Source organism: Taeniopygia guttata, chromosome 20 (assembly GCF_048771995.1).
Source record: "Taeniopygia guttata chromosome 20, bTaeGut7.mat, whole genome shotgun sequence".
NCBI lineage: Eukaryota > Metazoa > Chordata > Aves > Passeriformes > Estrildidae > Taeniopygia > Taeniopygia guttata.
In genome coordinates this window covers 2128666-2135777 of record NC_133045.1, presented here as the reverse complement: position 1 = coordinate 2135777, position 7112 = coordinate 2128666, and the positions used below count along the sequence as shown (strand labels likewise).

Here is a 7112-nt window from a genome sequence, read left to right as displayed (position 1 = left end):
TAAGGTGCCTGAAGGAAGGAGAGGGATGGCAGATGAAGCGCAGCCTCATGTCCCTCTCACGATGGCACCAATGCCGCTGCCTTGAGATGTCTGCCTGTGGAAGGCGAGTCTGCCCTCAAGCATGGACATTGAAGTCAGTCAGGGGCACAGGCTGCAGCTGCAGCTGCCAAGAGTTGCTGTGAGGCTGGCAAGTCAAGAGAAAGCCACTGTGGCAAATACTGCTGAAACCTTCTGCCAAACCACATGCAATGGTGCCCACAGTATCTGCCTTTTTGGTATGGCAGCTGGTGCAGACACCTCACTGAGCAGGTGCCGGCGTTCGGGGTGCTGCTGTTCCTGTGCCGCTCTGCTGCTGTTTCTGTGGTGTGCAGAGCCGCTTCGGCAGCGGCAACTTGGCAGCCCTGCTCGAGGAGACATCGCCACCCTCCCCATGGAGGCTGAAGTTCTGCAAGCCCAGAGCTCTGTGTCGGGGGGGCCTCTGTCTCAGCACCATGGCCTGGGCAGCCGCGGGGGCTCGGGCTGGCTGCCAGCCCTGCCAGCACGCAGTGGCTGTGGCCTGGCAGGGCCCCCTTGCCCTCCTTGTCCCCAGCCAGCCCAGTCTGGGCACCTCGGGTGTGTCCCCACCCTCCTGCTGAGGCCCAGCCTCAAGGGCTTCTGCCCCAGGCATGGCAGTGTCTCTGAGGAAGCTCCAGAGCAGGCGGCTGTCAGGAACAAGGCAGCAGACTGAGGGCTGCTTATGGCCTCTGACACCCAATTCCTCAAGGCTTCCCACCAGGTCAGCCCCTCAGGGGCCTCCTGTCCCCTTGGAGCTCCTGTCACCCACTCCCTCCCACATGGCCCTCGTGCCTTCCCACCGCTTTGTGCCGTCAGGGCTGCCGCAGCACCTCATCCCTTCACAGCCTCCCACCGCCCATCCTCCCCTCAGGGTCTGCCCCAGCCCTGCCAACCTGCCCGGCAGCAGCACAGCCCTGACGGAGCTCCAGAGGAGCCGGACCGAGAGGCACCTCAGAGCCCTCAGCAATGCAGCAGCCAAACACAGGCAGGAGGACACAGACGGCATTGCCTGGCTGGGCAGGACGGCTTGTGGCCATCTCCAGGCTCCAGTCTGGCAGGGATCTCCGCAGATCCAGCTCCTGCCCAGCCACCCTGTCGCCAGCACAAAGGCTTCAGCATCAAAGCACCAAAGGCCAAGGGGCTTCTGGCCATTTTCCCTTCCCCACTGCATGTCTGGGCAGCTTGCTGAGCACAAGGACCCGCTTTCCCCTCTTCCCCCGTGTCCTGCGGGCACTGGGCACCAAAGAAAGCTCCTGAGAGTCTAGGTATTAGAGCACGTACTATCCTTATATCCTAAAGAACAAAAAAGAATGAATAAAACAATCTTAAAGAAGAAGAAAAATCCCCCCTGGCTCAGGTGGCCCCAGCAGACAGAGAGCCTCTCAAATCAGCTCTCCTCAGAGCTCCAGCAGCACAGCCAGCTGTGGCCCCACAGACAAGGCCGTTTCTTGCATGCCCTGTGAAATTGATCTTGCAGCTTCTGCAAGATGGATCCTGGAGCTGCCTCCACAGCCCGGAAGACAAGGGCTGTTTTGAGAGCCAGGCTTCTGGTGGAAGGGCTAATGCCCTCTGCCCCTTGTCTTCAAGGGCTGTGAGAGAAAGGAACAGAGCCACGGGCAGATCCCGTTCCTGCGGGGACCCGAGGAGACCCCCATGCCAGGGCCATGCGAGCCGGCTCTGGACATGTCTGGGGGGAGCAGGGGGCAAGGGGATCCACCCAAAGCTACTGGACACTATTGCCCCACATGGCCCTGAAATCTGTGGCTGTGCTCTGGCCACGGCAGCCCTGGTCTGCACAGGGAGCAGAGCCCTCAGCACGGGGGCAGGGATTGCAGATCTCCCTGGCAGCCGGGGCTGGCAGCCCACTGCCCTCACTCACCCTGACAGATGTGCCGGAGCTGCCTCTTGTGCCCCCTGAGGTGCCACCCGGCCATCCCTGAGAGCACAGAGCCTGTCACAGCCCAGTGACACAGCTCCCTGCCAGCAGCACTGCCAGCCCTGTGGCCACACGCCCTCCTGGCCCCAGAAGGGCTCAGGTCAGGCCCTTGCCACATGCTGCCACCCAAGGGCACGGCTGCGAGAGGGTGGCAGCAGCACTGAGGATAGCCAGGCAGTAGCACTGAGGATGACGCTGCCGGGGCGACGCAGTGTCCGGAATCCGGGAGAAAGCTCTTTCAGGCTAGCTCGCTTTCTCCCCCAGAACCACACCACCGAATGGCCCCTCCCTGCCTGGTCACCGACCAGCACAGGTAGTGGTGCAAGCCGGGGGACAGATGATTAGTGGCATCGAGGGTTGAAGTAAAGGAGCAAGATGGGTCCTTTGTGTGACTCTCCAAGACGGTTTACTCTTCACTGAGTGTCAGAAACAATGAATCACCTTCAGTGCTTGTGCAACAACTTATAAAGGGAGGAGGTCTTAGGGGAGGATACAATACCTCAACCAATCAGGGGGAGTCAGGGAAGCAGTACAGGGCAGGGATACGTAATCTTGCAACCAATGAAGGGTAGAAGGGTAGAAAGGGATCATTCTCCCACAACCAATGGGAACTTAGGGATTACATAAATAACATAGAGGGTTCTGGAAGGAGAGGCTGGGTTTATATTAACTGACAGGGGAGAGGGGCAGGGTTACAATGACAGACATGGAAGGATCAGGAATAAGGGGTAGATACTTGAACTGACAGACAGGGAAAGGGGAGGAAACAATGGTGGACTGAACCAACTGCATGGGCGTAGGTAGGATAGAACAATTTAAAACAAATTGAATAAAATTCAATAACAACTGAACAAAGTATTGCAACAAAAATGCACCACCCCACTGGGGTAGCAGATGGGGCTGGGGTTGAGCTGGGGCTGGACAGGGATGGGAGGGGCAGGGTGGGGCAGGGTGGAGTGAGGAGGGGCTGGGTGGGGCAGGGCTGGGTGGGGCAGGGCGTGAAGGGAAGCCCATGTTTGTGTCCTGAGAGGGGCAGGGCCAGTGTGGGTGGAGGATGCCAGAGCAGAGCAGGGAGGGGTAGAGCAAGGCGGGGTGGGGTGGGTGTGGGGTGGGGCAGGGCAGGCAGGGTGGAGCCGGGGCAGGGTGTGAAGGGAAGCCCAGGCCGCCTGTCGCTGGGACTCCTGGGGGCTTTCCAGCACAGCAGGGCATGGCACAGGTGCTCTGCTGCTCTGGCTCCTGTCCTCTGCCAGCTGGAGAGACCACAGGAGGGTGCAGTTGTTGCAGGCTCAGCCCCTTGGGCAGCACTGGCCTCCCCTGCCCGCACAGCAGTGCCTGGCAGCCAGCAGCCGCTGGTGCCGGGCTCTGGACGGGGACAACGGGCCGGCTGCTGACCGGGGAGCCGCGGTGCTGCCCTGCCCCACTGCCCGACTGGGCCAGGGCTCCATTGGCACCCAGCTCAGGGCCACAGGAGCCCGGAGCAGAGCCGTGGTGAAAGGACTTGATGAACTGGTCACTCATATATGCATGATTTAAGTATTATGGTCAGCAAATATTAAGCAGAAGCCTAAGAAGCAAGATGCGCTTTTGCCCTTTTATGGTAAGAGAAACAGAATGCACCATGCTAAGATAAGAGGAACAGAAGGTGTTGAAACCACTGAAATAGCCAGTGAAGGACTGCACATGCTTCAGAATGAAAGGTGGTAAGTGCAGACGGAATAAGATTGTTTGCCTTAGTCTGAACGACCCCTGTGTAAGACTTGGAGCCTTCCTCAGTGGCACCACCAGAGTATGCTGAACTTGCCGCTGTCACATATGCTAATGATATGAATGACTTCCAAGAAGTAAGTGGTCAAACCACTCCTAACCAAGGAATGTAATGAATATGCATGAAATGTAACCATATATTGTGCTGTGCTCAGTGTGCTTGTTAGGAGGAGTGTTGGAAAAATCCCAGCTCTACAGAGATGGGGCAACTGAGAGGCATTTGAAAAGATTTTATTTCATTACCAGTCTTGTAGAAGGGTGAGACAAAAGAGATGTAAAACTTAACACCATTCTATCAGAAAGCCACCCTATTTCCTGGTTACAATACCTTATAAATATTTTTTAGCCTATTAGCTATTGCCACACATTGCTGCTAATACTTCTGGACACACAACGACCATCTCTTATTTTACCCCAGGCAGTCTCGCTGCAATGCATCTTTCACAGTTCGAATTCTCCAAAATATCTGGTCTTTTTGCAAGGCCATCTTTTGAAACTTGTTTCTACTTCAGTCTCTCTCTCAACAATGTCATCTCTATTCCATGGCCTTCCTAAGTCAGCACACCTTATCTCAGAGTTTGCATACAGATGTACAAGACTGTGAGCTTTCAGTCAGGTTTTCAGAATCCTTTACAAATCCATTTCTCACAGAGGAGCCGAATAAAGCAAATAACCACCTTGCTGAATTGGTCTCTGTGGTGGCTCTTGGCTTGGTGTTGAAGTGAATCAGTTCTTTTCTCAAAATGTTAAAACTAAGTGGTATCTATGAACAAAAATGCAGCATCTAGTTCTGGCAAAACAAACATTGCTTTTCCTTCCTTCAGCCTTTGTATTTCTGGACAAGTTTGTTTTCTTGATTGCTGGATTATGTACCACACTCTTACATACACTGCAATTATTAACAAAAATCCAAGCCCAGTTAGTGCCAGTATCACAACTGCAGGATGTAGCTTAGGTTAGAAAAGCCTGTGGCAGCTGGGGACCATCCAAGCAAGTTTTCCCATCACTGATTCTCTCCATTCCTCTTCATTAGTTCTAGGACTTGATGTGCCTTTTCTAGATTGTGATGGACACTGATTGGTGTCTTCTGACTTTTCTTCTTCTGCTGTTGTAGTAGTCTGTGTAGGCCAGGATCTTCCAACAGTTTTTTGACCATGGTAATGTTCATTTCAATTGGTGTTGGCGAAAAGTTGAAGTGTAGGCTCTGTAAAACAGCTTCTGGTAGATAATAGTTGAAATCACATCCTGCTCTTTGAAACAGAGTAAAAATTTAACAGGGTAGAAATCCATTTGGATTTAAGTGAAATGTGCCGCTTTGAGCTTGCTAGCATAAGTAAAATATGCTGTATAGTCTGGTAACTCTGCAGCACTAGTAAAACTGCCCCAGCTGAGGAGAAAGAATGCGAATTTCTAAGCTGAAGAGATAAGAGAGGCTCTTCGAACCTTGAAACAGACAGGGCAGGGTGACCCAGGAGTTCTTTCTGTACTTTCTGATAAAAAACTGGCTACAAGTGTAACTAGCTGTAAGTCTAACGTGAAATCGGTGGAATTAATATGCATGAACCTATGGTGAAACACTATGCATATGTAAACTAGTAAAGAGAGAGAGAAAAAGATTGGGAATTCGCAGGGGCGCGCATGTCCTTTGAAGGGGAACGATCCCCACATGCGTCCAGTGCTGTAATAAACATACCCTCCCTACAAATCCTTATAGGAATTGTGGAGCTTTGATTTTTCATCCCTGTTTCATCTGATAGTAAAGTTACAAATACCAACTAAAGTGCTTGGCAAGCTGGATGTGTTATCTACTGTTAAGGTGTCACAGGGCGTTCTGAAACACAGACATCCTTGCCTTATCCATAGCAGGATGGATTCAGGATCATTGTTGGAGTACATTTCAATGTGACACACCTTTTGTTCTGGGCTTTGAGATGGTTACTTTCACATTGTCTTGGGGGGTGGCTCATGGTGATAGGCATACCCCATGGTCATTTGTGCCAGGAACTGTCCCTGTTTCCTGCCCTGGGCCTTCCATGGCTTGGGGGATATCAGGAGAGGCATAAGCTCCACCTGGGATCCCACAGAGGGTGGAGCTGGGGCTGCCTCTTCCCTTCCAGTGGGGAAATAGGAGGAGCGGCCCTGAAGGTGTTGGGATGTGCCTGTTTATCTAGCTGGGGGTATGGCTGAATTTTTACTTGGTATTAGAATCAGATCTACCCACCTTCAACGTTTCTGCTGGCTGCCGGCGGGTGATCCTGAGACCCACTGCTGCTTGATCTGAGCTGCCTGCGCTGTTTCCTGCCCTCTGCCGCTGATGTTGCTGAGGCCGCTGCTGCCTGTGAATTTACAGGAGGAGCAAGTTTCCCTCCTTCCCCTCCCCAGAGACGCCTGAAACGGTGCCGAGCTCGCATCGGAGCGCCCCCTGCTGGCCGGGGGGAACCATCGCACCTGCACCGCGCCCTCTGCTGGCTGCGCCTGTAACTGCACCAAAAGGGGGAGTGGTGCTTGAGGGGTGGAAAACTCCTGTTACTGTTTTCCTTTGTTGTTTGCTGTTCATTCTGTTTTATATATAGCAGAGAACTGTTACTGCTTTTCTTTTATTTTTGCCTGGAAACCCTGAAGTTTGAAGTTGGAATAATTTGGAGGGAAGGGGTAATTTTTTCCATTCCAGGAAGGTTCCCGCTTTGCTTGGCAGACATCTAACCCTAACCCTAACCCTAACCCTAACCCTAACCCTAACCCTAACTCTAACCCTAACCCTAACCCTAACCCTAACCCTAACTTTTAAAACCAAGACAATTATTGGTGCCCAGTGTATGGCACGAAAGCATCAAGAGGAAAGGGTGAAAAGCGAATAACAGTGCTTGGGCACAGGATAGAGAACCTCATTAAGTGGCATCATGTGGTCTAGCTTACCTTGGTTTGCTTGGTACATGATTGTGGCTTTATTTTTCCAGTTTGCAGTCCCTTATCGAAACATGGGTCTCATGACTAAGAGCATTGTGGTTGTTATCAAGTTTGTAGAACAAGGTGAGAAACTCAATGCTTGTAAACTTCTGGAATGTGGGCACATGGCTATGTAAATATCATGGGCTAAGTTCATGTCTTTGGGGTTTTCTTACTAATGGTACCTACTGTGATGAAGCAACACAGTGGGGAGTCTTCTCCCAACCCTTCACTCACTTCTTTGGGCCTAAGCCAATGGCTTTTGAAGAGTTTAAATTTCACCTAGAAGCTAAAGAGTTCATCTGCTTATGATTTTGCTGTGTTTATTCAGCAAGGTCCATGCACCATTCAGAGAGAGGTTGAGGTTACCTTTTGGGATAGATACCCTAAAACCTGACACAGAGGGCAGGGA

General features: G+C 52.3%; 1 long non-coding RNA gene across 1 annotated transcript; it reads right to left on the bottom strand.

Moving 5' to 3' along the window:
* Positions 1-3968: 3968 nt before the first annotated feature.
* LOC140680374 (uncharacterized) lies at positions 3969-6136 on the bottom strand. Its single transcript, XR_012051571.1, has 2 exons — positions 5976-6136; positions 3969-4972 (listed from the first exon to the last, which is right to left on the bottom strand). It is a non-coding gene; the product is annotated as an uncharacterized lncRNA (long non-coding RNA).
* Positions 6137-7112: the final 976 nt, after the last annotated feature.